The sequence below is a fragment of the Chionomys nivalis genome, chromosome 20, assembly GCF_950005125.1.
Source record: "Chionomys nivalis chromosome 20, mChiNiv1.1, whole genome shotgun sequence".
NCBI lineage: Eukaryota > Metazoa > Chordata > Mammalia > Rodentia > Cricetidae > Chionomys > Chionomys nivalis.
The window spans coordinates 8524223-8539711 of NC_080105.1; the positions used below are offsets into that span (position 1 = coordinate 8524223).

The 15489-nt window shown below is 39.6% G+C and overlaps 1 pseudogene; it reads right to left on the bottom strand.

Annotated features, from left to right (window-relative positions):
* The window catches only part of LOC130862743 (non-receptor tyrosine-protein kinase TNK1-like), a 255660-nt pseudogene that overhangs the window by 59412 nt on the left and 180759 nt on the right, over nt 1-15489 (bottom strand).

Below are 15489 nucleotides of genomic sequence, written 5' to 3' on the forward strand. Positions count from 1 at the left end.
AATAAACTGCCTCTCCTTTAAACTGTGAGCCAAGATAGACTCCAACTCTGTTCCATGCCCCGAAAGAGACTGCCAAAGGACGTTCTTACATGTCCTAGAGCCAACAGAAGGGTGTAATATGTAATTTTTGAAATTTTCCCTGGGACTAAGAGGAGCAAGTATTGCAACATGGTCCAGGAATGCTGTGACATTGTTGTCTACCTTTCTGTATTTTCCTTAAAAGATGACATCCTATGAAGTGCTTCATAATCTTATTCTTGTGTTGATGCTCAGACAGGAAGACTGAGCCAGCAGCCTCAAAAAGCAAAAGTGATAAGGGAAAAAAAAACTGAAAAAGAGATGGTCAAGAGACAGAGGCCCACACTGGAGCACCGGACTGAGCTCCCAAGGTCCTAACAAGGAGCAGAAGGAGGGAGAACATGAGCAAGGAAGGCAGGACCACAAGGGGTGCACGCACCCAGAGATAGTGGGTCTGATCTAATGGGAGCTCACCAAGGCCAGCTGGACTGTGACTGAAAAAGCATGGGATAAAACCGGACTCTCTGAACATGGCGGACAATGAGAGCTGATGAGAGGCCAAGGAAAATGGCATGGGGTTTTGATCCTACTTCATGTTCTGGCTTTGTGGGAGCCTAGACAGTTTGGATGTTCACCTTCCTAGACCTGGATGGAGTGGGGAGGACCTTGGACTTTCCACAGGGCAGGGAACCCTGACTGCTCTTGGGGCTGGAGAGGGAGGAGAAGAGGAGTGGGGGGAGGGGGAGAGGGGCGGGAGGAGGGGGAGGGAAATGGGAGGCGGGGAGGAGGTGGAAAATTTTTTTTCAATAAAAAAAAAGAGATGGTCAAGAAGTAAAATATGGAATTTCACGAAAGGTAAGTCCCAAAGGACAAGCAAAATGGAGAAAGCGCTCAACATGAGCTTGTTCAATAACTGCAAATAGAAATACAAATAAAAACATGCTTCTTTTAAACTGTAAATAAATAAATAAAAAAGGAAGACAATTTCATTTGAGAGTCTGGAAAGAAAATGAGAACTCACGGGCTGCTGTTGAAAGAGAAAGTAATTTGTCAATATCTTAAAATATTGAAGGTTTATATCCTATGAATTCAAAACACAAGGTCAAGAATAGAAACTTGCGGAGCTCTTGTGTGTCTTACAACGATTCTTCCCACTTATTTCTATGAGCAACAACAACAGCCAGAATTCCAAGAAAATAATGTAAATGACCACCAAGATAGGAATGGACATTTTCATTAGAGTGTATGCAATGAAAACAAACTAAACGTGCATGTCATATCAACCTGACAGAATGAATATAAGAGAAAAGGATCAGGATTCGGTGGGTTTGCTATACTGTGCCAGCATTTGGGTTATGCATATTATAAGATGTAGATAGAAAGGACATATCTTTGTTTTGATCATTAGTCTCTTCAGAAGTAGGTGAATGGTGATGGGATGTGAAGAACCTTCTATTGTAATTAAAGTATATTTTTAAGAATTCCAAAACAATATCTAGGTTAATTGTAGACTAGGAAAAAAAGTGCCAGAATAAAGTCTGTGGTACTATTTTCCCTCTCACTCTCAAATTACCATGTAAACAATTTTTCTGTTCTTCTTCCTCTGGATCAGATTAAGTGTGTCACTACCTTCCATATTATTCATAAAGGAATAGAGGCTGAACATATAGGGAGAAAACCCCTTTATGTCCTTCCTAGAAGCTCCAGCTGGCATCATTAAAGTGGTGGAAGACAGTTCCCAAGTAGACAGTTATGAGTCGGTGGCTTATGCAAACACCAGAGGGATGCTTGTGTGAATCTGCACACCTCCTCCCTTTCCCCAAGCATCCCCTCCTCCACCTCAACAATGATGCCTTCCTGTTTGGATGGATGCCATGTCCTAGCTCCTTCAGTTTCACAGTGACCATGAAAAAAGCCATGGGGAGCTCTATTGGAGCCAGGCACAATATCAATTTTTTTAGAAAGATGTAGTTTTTTTCCTAAAACACAAGGATACAAATAGTTGCTATCAGATTTGCTCACACAATTTATTATATTAATAAATTAAGTGGATATGAAATTAAGGCTGATATAAAATATAAAAATTCAATGGCACTGTTAATCCAGATATTTGTAATTCTTAGCAGAATTTAAACACCATTAAGAATATATAAGCCTTAATGGGCAATGTGTATGATAAACAAAAGTTTGAAGCAATAGGTTTATTTTCTATGAAAGTTTAGAAGACATTGAAAAAAGAAGTAAAACAAACACCTTTCAAATGAATTCTCAAGGTTTCTCACGGTTGTTGCTATAATTTTAAAAATAGGAAGAGTCATAGCTCATCTATTTCTGAAGTTTCTACATTAAAAGTCAATATCAGAAAAGAAGTTAGCTATTCAGTGTCTGAATTAGAGCAGAGGTCATTTATCTCTACATAAAGGACTAGCTTTGGTTATGGGTATTTTTCCTGTCAGCATTCCACAAGCTTTGTATTACATAGTATTGAGCTTTATAAGAATGAATACATGCAAATTATTACATGTCTCAGTATTTCTATGAAATCTATTATGCTCCGTTTAGTGTCTGATTTGCCAAATAAAACATATTAAAGTAAATTACTACTTCAAATTTTAAGATACATCATTGAACAGAAAATAATTTATGCAGTGGTCAAATACCTTTTCCCTTTATGCTTCAAATAATTAATAAAACTCTATACTCACAAGAGGACTTTTAACATGCTGCCAATAGATCATTATCTGAGAATCAACTGTCCTATTTTGATTTTGACATTTATTACGGAAAATTCTCTTTGTCCTTAGTTATCAATTATTACTTCGCAAAGCTTCATTCACATACCTATTATTCTATTATTATCTTTCACGTATGAAATATTATTTAGAATTAATAGAAAAATATTTTTGTCAGAGATATAACATCAATATAATTATATCTTTATTTTAAAGATCAAGATTATTTATATTTGGAGGCATCCCGAGGCACACACGATTCTATCTCAAAAGGAAAACAAATAAAATATTATTTATTTATTTATTTATTTATTTATTTTTTATTGTTTATTTATTTATTAAAGATTTCTGCCTTCTCCCCGCCACCACCTCCCATTTCCCTCCCCCTCCCCCATCAAGTCCCCCTCCCTCATCATCCCTAAGAGTAATCCAGGTTCCCTGCCCTGTGGGAAGTCCAAGGACCACCCACCTCCATCCAGGTCTAGTAAGGTGAGCATCCAAACTGCCTAGGCTCCCACCAAGCCAGTTTAGATGCTGAAAAAGCATTCGACAAAAATTCAACACCCCTTTATGATGAAGGTCTTGGAGAGATTAGGGAAAAAAGGATCATACCTAAATATAATAAAAGCTATTTACAGCAAGCCGACAGCCAACATTAAATTAAAAGGAGAAAAACTCAAAGACATCCCACTAAAATCAGGAACACGACAAGGATGTCCACTCTCTCCATACCTCTTCAATATAGTGCTTGAAGTTTTAGCAATAGCGTTAAGACAACATAAGTGGATCAAGGGGATTCGTATTGGAAAGGAAGAAATAAAATATTTTTAAATAAAAATTATACTTTATGGCATAAAAACAATTAGTTCTTGGACTACATAAAATATGTTTGCCCCATAATACTACACTGTGCAAAAAGCCAAAATGCAAAAAGAAGCAAAACTGAAGATGAATTAACATGTACATGACCAAATATTTCCAACTTTTTTATGGATGCAAATGCTTAGGAGATAGTGGCCTCTTTTCTCTTTGAAAATCCAAAGAGAAACAGATAATTTGATACTTACGCAGCCTTGAACCAATCATCATCTAAACAGGAGCCCAGAGCATCTTAGGCTTCAGTTTGTCAGGGTTGCACAAGTGACAGATTGTCTCTAGCAATTACACTGCTTTAGTTTTAGTCCTTATGTTCTACAACATCATTGTAGATAGAATTTTGCAAGAATTATCCATAAGAATTGCAATATTAAATACATTTTGCTTCTTTCTCTTTCTATGTGGGTTCAAGTGCAGGTTCTGTCAGTAAGATTGTTCTTAAGACTTTTCAAAAACAAATCATTGTATTCTTCTGTTGCTCTGGCTCTGTCAAGCATTTTGCTTGAGTGAGTTGATATTATACAAATTCAAAGGTAGCACAAGCCACACTGCAGAAGCAGGAGTCATTGAGGAAAACAACAAAGACGTGGCTAGTTTGAATCTTCAGCAATGTGACTGGAATACAACCTTTATATAATAAGCTGGTGGGGACGGGCATTCATTTGTAGATGGAAAGGCTAAGAGTGAGCTAAGTTGGCACAGAACTGAACCGTGATTACAGCAGTGACTTGAGTCTCTTGGCAACCTATTCAGTTTTAGCGATGGTAAATAAATCAATGAACACATCTAAGCCTTGCACCTCGACTCTTCTAGCAATTGTTTTCTTGATTCATAGTTGAAATATAAATGGTACAAGCATGAGGCTTGCTTGTGAGCATTGTAAAACTCTATTCTAAAGGGAGATCAACAAAAGGAAAAGGTGCTCAGCATAACCCTCCTGATTCGCTTTCAAGTTTGTTAGGCTTTAGTCCGGAATATGTTCTCTGCTGGAGCTGAGAGTCAAAAGAGGGCCAATCATGGTAAGTGCTCATGTGGGTAGATCTGCTTTATATTACATTTTAATCCACTCAAGATATGGAGAGGGAACAACTGGGTAGTATTACAACAGCAAATTGACTTATCATAGAAATCTTGAATATTAAATTCAAAATTTTCAAGTTTGGACAAATGGGATCAAATTAAGATGACTATTTGCATTGCAGATACATAGGACAACTCTTTTTATTTTCAGGTTTCTCTGCACAGGCTTTTAAACTGGTTCTTGAGGTCTTTTTGTCATGTGTGTCCCTTCAGGAACTCAGCAGCCTTCCTGAGAAGCTGTTTATATAGAAAAGAAAGGGCCTTTTCCTCCCGTGTCAGACCACACACCCGTGACTTAGACTAATGACCCTGAGACATTCTATTCTTTAAAGACGTAACTGTGGTGATTTCAGGGTATCCAGAGGGTGGCCAGCTGGGTAGTGAGTGTAGAGCACTTTCCTCTCCTAGATTTCAAAGTGCTTTTTAGTTCAATGGGAGAGAGAGGGAGGGGGGCAGGAAAATGGAGAGGGAGAGGGAGAGAGAGAGAGGTTATCTACCATAAAACATCCACCAATATTAGATTTCATAACGGAATTTTATTTGAGAAATAAATTTAAATGTAAAGGAAAATAAAAAGTAGTAAGATAGTATATCTCATTCATTTCTAAGATAAAAAAATACTGAGAGTCAAGTCTATGGGGTTACCTTCTTAATTATTTATAATGCCAGCCTAACAAAAAGAAAGGAAGGGAGGGAGGGAGAGAAGAAGGGAAGGAAGAAGAGATGGAGAAAAAAACACCAAAAAGCCATCAAGGTGTTGAGAATAAAGTTGTCTAAAGTTGTACAGACTTCCTGCTGAAGGTGCTTGAATGCAGATATTGAAGGGGAAGGAGGAGGAAGCCATGTAATTTAATTTACAGTCCTCTCCTTTTACAAATTATATTATTTTTAAAATCTGTTATTGACATTAGTGGAAAAGGATTGATCCAGAAAAGACTGGGAGAAGAAAAGATGGAGCATACGGAACCACAAACATTTAATTAGCATCATTAGATAGAAAGGGAATTTCTATCCCTTAAGAAATGCTAACATTTTAATTTCAGTATAGTTGGTAATTAGGACAATGTTGTTTAGCCTAGAAGCCCAGTTGGGCTAAATCTGATGACCTTTACACTTACATAAATCTTTTTATTCAACAATACTTACTTTCCACCTCGGTACAGTGTGGTATTGTGCAATATACGCATCAGTGAGTGGTGAACATAGCCATCACAGCCAGAATCCTCCATGATCTCCTGAAATACAGAACTCATAAAGCATGGGCACTTCCTTAGGAGATATAATTTGAGAAATTAGCTGCAGACTAGAACAAGGGATGCTGAGAAGACAATAAAATGATCTTGCAAAGACTGGAGGCCAGCACATAGAGATGCCCATGAAAGAGAGAATTTTAAGCTGAGGGTTCTAAGGTTTCTAAGGATGGGAGGAAGAAAAGAGAGCGTGCAATTGTTTCAACAAATGACAGGATAAAGCTAACGAAGTAGCAAGAGTGTGGTGAGGCTCAGGATAGAGGAAGAGGTGGCAGAGAGTCTTCTAGGAGTGAACTCACAAGTGTTAATATTTAACCAGGAGCAGGGGCTCACAGGCTGTCCTATGGAGTTCTTTGCCAGTAGAACACAACAGGCTGTAAAGAAATATTTGGGCTCAAACCAGCCTTTCTCTCTACTTTCTGATACAGCTTTGTTCTTTCTTCCTGAATTCTTGTTTCCTTCGTACACCAAGCATGTGATAACATACCTGCCAACACTTCTTATTTAAGCTTTGAAAAAGCCAGTCATAAAAGAAAAAGAATGGCCTAATTATTTAGTTAGGGGCTCAACATTGTCACATGACCATCCCTGGACATTTCGTGTATAGTCAGAAATGTGCAAGGCTAAACTGCAACGGCTTGTATGGGTTCCATCACAGCTGTGCTATGCAGAGAAGCACATTCACAGACAGAGCAATTGTGAGGCTTTTCCCGGGAGGAGGAGGTCTGAGCCTCCACTTCATAAGGAGGACATTTGGGGTCCAGCCCCAAGAGCCTCCTCAGTCTTCAAACTGGACACTAGAGCAAGCAAAAGGAACTTAGGGTATTCTGAGGACAAATAAATTCTCTCACATCATGCTGTTCCTAACGAGTTAATTTACTCTTCTGCTTCTATTCTAATTTTCCTGTCTTAATTATAATTCTTCCCAGCTTCTATTCCTCTAGCCTGCAAACTCTCTTTTCCCATGTGGGGCTTGAAGCAATGATAATAATTACAAGAGGTACTTCTCACTGGTCGAAAGGATATTACTAGGGTAAGCGATAAGGAGCTTAGCCATTTACCATAGCAACACAAGGGTTCAAGTTTACAGGAGTAAGACTGATGAGACTGGGAGGGAGGGGGCACAGTGTCCAGTGACAAACTTTGGGACATAAGTCTATTTCAGTAGGCTTGGCAAATGAAGACTGGGAATGCTTTTTCATAGGGTGCGTTGCATAGTAACCTATGTTAGACACCTGCGACTTTGACCTTGTGCATAGCTGTGAACTTTTAAAGTGTGATGCATTTATAAAAAGCCTTTGGTCTAGTTTGTACTTACTCTAAAGTAAAAGTGAGACAAGCTGATTTTGTGCCATTAGTCTAACCAAAAGGGAGCAAATCAGGCTTTTGATTGTCTATAGTCCTTGTGGGACAATAGATCTAGTTACAAACCATGTCCTAGTATATTTTCTATACCAAAATTATACACATAAATGAAAAGACATCTTCCTGGCCACACACGGATATAGGTGCCCATAAGCTTGAGATACAATCATGAGATTACATAAACACAACACAGTAAGTTACACACTACAGTGCAGATATTGGAGAGACACCAAGCGTTTTTTTTTTTTTTTTTTTACTTTTTATTGTTTATTTATTTATTAAAGATTTCTGCCTTCTCCTGGCCACCACCTCCCATTTCCCTCCCCCTCCCCCATCAAGTTCCCCTCCCTCATCATCCCTGAGAGTAATCCGGGTTCCCTGCCCTGTGGGAAGTCCAAGGACCACCCACCTCCATCCAGGTCTAGTAAGGTGAGCATCCAAACTGCCTAGGCTCCCACAAAGCCAGTACGTGCAGTAGGATCAAAAACCCATTGCCATTGTTCTTGAGTTCTCAGTAGTCCTCATTGTCCATTATGTTCAGCAAGTCCGGTTTTATCCCATGCTTTTTCAGACCCAGGCCAGCTGGCCTTGGTGAGTTCCTGATAGAACATCCCCATAGTCTCAGTGTGTGGGTGCACCCCTCGCGGTCCTGAGTTCCTTGCTCGTGCTCCGTCTCCTGCTCTTGATTTGGACCTTGAGATTTCAGTCCGGTGCTCCAATGTGGGTCTTTGTCTCTGTCTCCTTTCATCGCCTAAATGTTTTTCTTTGGGTTCACCTTCTTAATTAGCTTCTCTAGGACCACGCATAATAGGCTCAAGGTCGCCTATTCATGGCTAGAAACCAAATATGAGTGAGTACATCCCATGTTCCTCTTTTTGGGTCTGGCTCACCTCACTCAGGATAGTGTTTTCTATCTCCGTCCATTTGCCTGCAAAATTCAGGAAGTCATTTTTTTTTACTGCTGAGTAGTACTCTAATATGTATATATTCCATACTTTCTTCATCCATTCTTCCATTGAAGGGCATCTAGGTTGTTTCCAGGTTCTGGCTATTACAAACAATGCTGCTATGAACATAGTTGAGCATATACTTTTGTTGTATGATAGGGCATTTCTTGGGTATATTCCCAAGAGTGGTATTGCTGGGTCCAGGGGTAGGTGGATCCCGAAATTCCTGAGAAACCGCCACACTGTTTTCCAAAGTGGTTGCACAAGTTTGCATTCCCACCAGCAATGGATGAGTGTACCCCTTTCTCCACAACCTCTCCAGCAAAGGCTATCATTGTTTTTTATTTTAGCCAGTCTGACAGATGTAAGATGGTATCTTAAAGTTGTCTTGATTTGTATTTCCCTGATCACTAGGGAAGTTGAGCATGACCTTAAATGTCTTTTGGCCATTCGAACTTCTTCTGTTGAGAATTCTCTGTTCAGCTCAGTGCCCCATTTTTTAATTGGGTTGATTAGCCCTTTACGGTCTACTTTCTTGAGTTCTCTATATATTTTGGAGATCAGACCTTTGTCTGTTGCGGGGTTGGTGAAGATCTTCTCCCAGTCAGTGGGTTGCCTTTTTGTCTTAGTGACAGTGTCCTTTGCTTAACACTATCCTGAGTGAGGTGAGCCAGACCCAAAAAGAGGAACATGGGATGTACTCACTCATATTTGGTTTCTAGCCATGAATAGGCGACCTTGAGCCTATTATGCGTGGTCCTAGAGAAGCTAATTAAGAAGGTGAACCCAAAGAAAAACATTTAGGCGATGAAAGGAGACAGAGACAAAGACCCACATTGGAGCACCGGACTGAAATCTCAAGGTCCAAATCAAGAGCAGGAGACGGAGCACGAGCAAGGAACTCAGGACCGCGAGGGGTACACCCACACACTGAGACAATGGGGATGTTCTATCAGGAACTCACCAAGGCCAGCTGGCCTGGGTCTGAAAAAGCATGGGATAAAACCGGACTTGCTGAACATAATGGACAATGAGGACTACTGAGAACTAAAGAACAATGGCAATAGGTTTTTGATCCTACTGCACGTACTGGCTTTGTGGGAGCCTAGGCAGTTTGGATGCTCACCTTACTAGACCTGGATGGAGGTGGGTGGTCCTTGGACTTCCCATAGGGCGAGGAACCCAGATTACCCTTAGGGATGATAGGGAGGGGGACTTGATGGGGGAGGGGGAGGGAAATGGGAGGTGGTGGCGGGGAGAAGGCAGAAATCTTTTATAAATAAATAAACAATAAAAAAATCATTCATTTAGATCTGCTCAGACACAACACGATTACAGGCAGGAATCCAATAAGGTAGATAAATGCAAATTTTATTCATAATCTGAAAATGCAATTTAGGTGAATGTGTTTGCTTATACTTATTTGAAGCTAGCTAATGTAGTGTTTTGAAAAATTTAAATTAACAGTAGGTGTCCATAACTTATAGTTAAGAGTGATTAATGTGCAAAACAACATTTTAAAAACCTAATAACAAGTCTCTCACCTTCTATCAGAATTAGGCATTCACTTGAAAGAGGGAGAATGTCATCATTTTTCACAAAATGAACAGCGACCTGACGTCCTCCTTGGCCTTTAGTGGACCAGACTTTTGAGTCATACAGTCACGTATCCTGCAGCTTGGTATTTAGAGCTTTACTTGAAGCATCTTGTAAAATTTTATCCAAACTGTCCTCATATGGAACTTCTTGCCTAAAACCATTAGTAATGAAGTATCAGAAAACAATAGATGGATATGCTCAAAATTCCAATTTAATAAAGTACTAAAGTTAAAAAAACAAAAACAAAAACCCTTAGGGGTTGCTCGATGATTAAAAGCACTTGCTATTCTCGCATATACCCAAGTTTATTTCCCAGCACCCACTTGGAGCTACACAACCACCCATGATTCCTGTCTGAATCCTGTGGGCATCGGGCATACACATGGTGCACAGACACACATGCAGGTACAACACTAAAACCCACAAAATAAGTGAATACAGAACAAAATTAAAACACTATTTTACATAAAGACTAAATCAGCTAAGCTTTCTTAAACTCAGAAGACAATCCACTTCACAGATTTAACGGATTTTACTCAATAGGTATTTGACATTTTATGGCTTGGTAAATCCTAACCATAAACAGACTTAGACTGCATCCATGTTGGCAAACACCTGCCATGGAGCATCTGTAGAAGTCAGAGGACAATTTCCTACAACGTGGGCACTCAAGTCATCAGGCTTGGCAGCAGACATAGTTACCTGCTGTCCTAGGCCCAGGACTGGTTTAGAGTCCAAGCTTAGTCGTTCCCAGTACCAATCTGCTGTCTTATACCATCAGCACTATCTTCATCCCAGTTAATTCCACTGCCACAGGGAGCCTACTTTAAAACAGTGTTAACTTCACTTATTGTTAATAATAAGTCATATAAGTCACATGAGTTTTCATAGAGTAGAAATGGCATGGCTTGGAATCAAAAGGTTTAAGTCCTTGTCCCGATTCTGTCCCCAGCTGTGTGTAACTTCAGGCTGTCTTACATTCTCTAAGATGTTTTCGTTCAAGATCATATGGATAAAAAACAGACTCCTTGAGTTTTATGAAATGGGATTTAAGGATTGAATTTCTCTGAAAACATAATAATCTCAGATTTTGTAAGGTAAACCACACATACATTATTATGTGGACATTGTGCAAGTGTGTTTTTACAAGACAGTGCACTAGAGTTTCAGCTTCATAAATGCCCAGTGTGCATGTTCATGCAGTAACTGTATTTCCCAAAATATCATTTTCTATGTTTCAAGGAAAGATGGTACATTATATTGAAAGGACTAATAGGAGATAAAGTTTATGATCTAAACATGTTTTGAGATGAATACTGTTAAGTTCCAAACCTGGGACAAATGGCTGAGGTGCCCATTTAACATGAAAGCTAGACCTGGCAGCCAGGTTCTCCCAGCATCCCTCAGTCCCTACCTGTTACATACCCTGCCCTCTAGCCCTCTACCCTGAACTCTCCAGCCCAGTGCTGCCCTTCCCTGGAGGCTCTTCAGTATTTAATCTAGACATTTTGCTCACTTTCCCTTTTTAAACCTTTAAACTGCAAGCAGCAGCAGCTGATGTCCTCCCCTCTGCCTTCACCTCCCCATGACTCACAGGGCTCAGTCTGGTCATCCCATGAGGGACTCTGCCAGATATCTCTTCCTCTGTGCTCTCCCATATACCTGTAGTAAACATTCTCCTCCACAGTACCTAGAGCAGTCATGTCCTTTCCTTTTTAGTTCTTTTTTTTTCATTCAAATATGTATTAATAAGATTATAAAAGGGGGCTGGAGAGATGGCTCAGAGGTTAAGAGCATTGCCTCCTCTTCCAAAGGTCCTGAGTTCAATTCCCAGCAACCACATGGTGGCTCACAACCATCTGTAGAGGGGTCTGGTGCCCTCTTCTGGCCTGCAGGCATATAAACAGACAGAATATTGTATACATAATAAATAAATAAATATTTTTAAAAAAGATTATAAAAGGTCTCATAATTTTACGTATTCACATAATAACTGTTTAGAATGAAGACACCACACTTAACTATATTACCATTATTAAACATAACAGAAAATTTTCAGTTGTGTGTATTCAACCTACGAAAATTTGAATTTCAAGCCTGAAAATAACAACTATTTCAAGTCAGCAATGGTGGCACACACCCTTAATCCTAGCACTTGGGAGACAGAGGCAGGTGGATCTCTGTGAGTTTGAGGCCAGCCTGGTCTACAAGAGCTAGTTTCAGGGTGGACTTCAAAGCTACAGAGAAACCATGTCTCAAAAAACTAAAAAGAAAAGAAAAAAAAAGAATGACTCAAAAGGATTTTCTTTGTAGAAATTAGTACTTTCCCTTCAAATCATCAGCATTTTTAAAAATACTACAAATCAAATCATGATGTGCTCATTTTAATACTTAAACCCCTTCTCTCTGTCTCTCTCTGTCTCTTTGTCTCTCTCTGTCTCCGTCTCTCTGTCTCTCTCTCTGTTTCTCTCTCTCTCACACACACACAGGCATACATATATACAAACAACAAACAATATGGCATGATTTTTTTTTTAAATTTTGGGAAATACTTACAATGAATGACATTTAGGACAAAAAAGTTTAACAGACTGGAAAAGTCTTCTGGGCATATATGATCTCAGTTTTGCATGGATTCGATATTGTTGAGGAGCTTTTTGCTTCAAAATGGCACAAATTGGTGTTTTCATTAAATACTGGTGATCTGTAAGTACTGTAAAGAATTTTTACATTCAATCAGAATAAATAACGTATGGGCGTCTTAGCTGTGCTTGGCTAAGCAAAGACGTATTATAAAATCAGTCTCAGCTACAGTTACTAAATATGCACCTAAGGCCCACAGACAGTGCCAGGCACAGAACAGACCCCCGCAGACTACAGAATAGCTGTGGGCCACTGTAGCACGTGGAATCTGATTAAACACTGCATGGTTACATCTTTATACCATTAAATACTATGTTTTATGTATTTTTATATGGAACTAATAGAAATTTCTAGTAACTTCTAATTTATGCAAAACAGGAAGGTTTATTTCAACAAGAAAATAAATGTTAACCTTTGCAAAATGTGAAACAGTTCACTGCCCACCTTGGAGACAACTCGCTAGGCAACAGCTTACATTCCAATTTATAGTTCATCAAACAAATGCTAACAAAACACATTCACTAAAAATTATCTGCCACACAGGCTCTTGTCCTGGGTATCTCAAATTCAAGAATTTATTGAACTTTCCTTCATTTAAGAGTTAGAATGTGAGAACGGAACTGGTCATTAGGGGAACCCAATTATCACAGACGTGCTCAGTGTGCGAAAGAAAAGGAATTCATTTTCTAAGTAGGAAAGGGAAGTAGGAGAGGGGGAAGGAGGTGTGGGAGAAAGGAAGCAATCAGAGTTACAACAGAAGAACAGCACAAGGAAATGCCTGCGACATATAAAACTGGAAGGCTGGGGATCGGGGACTGAGTTTACACTAAACAGCTCTTCCTCGGCCCCTTAGACACTGTTCTAAGTAACACTCTCCTACTTAGGAAACAGAACTGATGCACAAGCCCTACAACCCCCGAACAATCAGGAACATTACTTCTATACATAGATTAAATCCAACAAAACCCTCAAGGAATATATTTTTCTCATGTGGCGAATGGCTAAGCTTTGTAGTGAGACACTTGTTCTGTGTAGCCCTGATCAATTTAAAATAAAATGAAATACTGCTGCATTTCACATTGAGGTAATGTTTTAAAATAATTAAACTTTGTATTACTTTCAGATTTAAAGCAAAATTGTGAGAACATAAAGCCATCCTGAATATGCTGTTAAGATCCAACAATTGTAACACACTCTTCTCATGATCTACACTTTACAATTTTGTTACTGAATTATTGGCAACAGCTTCCAGAAATTATGGAATTCTCCTGTTTTCTCCTAACAATTACGTCACGAGAACAATTTGTCTCGTTGACAGAGCTGCAGTGTCTGTTTCAAAGACAATACAATTTTAACACTGCTATTTGCTTATCAGATTTTTAAGTTTTCTCTCCCACTGTCTTTACGTTTCTGCTCTAATCCTAACACTGCAGAATACTTGTCCCTCATGTGTTCACATTCCATCTTTAAGTGATCCCCAGTCTGTCTGTGTTTACTTCATGCCACTGACTTGAGAAGGAGACAATTAGTTTGCTGAGTAGCATCATTTTAGATCGGGGTGGTATTTCCTCACACTCAGATTCTAGCCATGAGCTTGTGGCACAGAGATTACATACGTGACACTGGTTCTCAATGCATCCTATGAAGTGGTCTGAGAGAGGACACTGCCCTCCAGGAGAGGGAAACCATGCAGTTGAGTAAAGAATGTCCAGCATAGCCGGGCGGTGGTGGCGCACGCCTTTAATCCCAGCACTCGGGAGGCAGAGGCAAGCAGATCTCTGTGAGTTCGAGACCAGCCTGGTCTACAGAGCTAGTTCCAGGACAGGCTCCAAACCCACAGAGAAACCCTGTATCGAAAAACCAAAAAAAAAAAAAAAAAAAAAAAAAGGAAATCACCACACTGACATCCAAAGAGCCTGTACCAGCTTGCATTCCCACCAGCAATGCAGAAGTGTTCCCTTTTCCCCACAACCTCTCCAGCATGAGCTGTCATCTGTGTTTTGGATCTTGACCATTCTTACAGGCGTGAGATGGAATCTCAGAGTTGTTTTGATTTGCATTTCTCTGATGACTAAGGATGTTGAACATTTCCTTAAGTGTCTTTCAGCCATTTTAGATTCCTCTGTTGAGAGTTCTCTGTTTAGGTCTTTACTCCATTTTTTAAAATGGATTATGTGTTCTTTTGGTGTCCAATTTCTTGAGTTCTTTGTATATTTTGGAGAACAGACCTCTGTCTGATGTGGGGTTAGTGAAGATCTTTTCCCATTCTGTAGGCTGTCGTTTTGTCTTATTGGCCGTGTCCTTTGCTTTACAGAAGCTTTTCAGTTTCAGGAGGTCCCATTTATTAATTGTTTCTCTCCGTGTCTGTGCTGCTGGGGTCCTATTTAGGAAGTGGTCTCCTGTGCCAGTGCATTCGAGTGTACTTCCCACTTTCTCTTCTACAAGGTTCAGTGTGGCTGGCTTTATGTTGAGGTCTTTGATCCATTTAGACTGGAGTTTTGTGCATGGTGATAGATATGGATCTATTTTCATTCTTCTACATGTTGATATTCAGTTATGCCAGTACCACTTGTTAAATATGCTTTCTTTTTTTCCATTTGATATGTTTTTGTTTCCTTGTCAAAAATCAGGTGTTCGAAGATGTGTGGATTGATATCCGGGTCTTCTATTTGGTTCCATTGATCCTCCTGTCTGTTTTTATGCCAATACCAGGCAGTTTTCAGTACTGTAGCTCTGTAGTAGAGTTTGAAGCCAGGTATTGTGATGCCTCCAGAAGTTCTTTTATTGTACAAGATTGTTTTGGCTATCCTGGGATTTTTGCTTTTCCATATGAAGTTGAGTACTGTTCTTTCGAGGTCTGTGAAGAATTTTGCTGGGATTTTGATGGGCATTGCATTGAATCTGTCTTGGCCTCACTCATGAGGGAGCCGTTCTGCAATGAGATTCCCACGCAGCAAGGGGCTCATAGCTCAGCTTCTG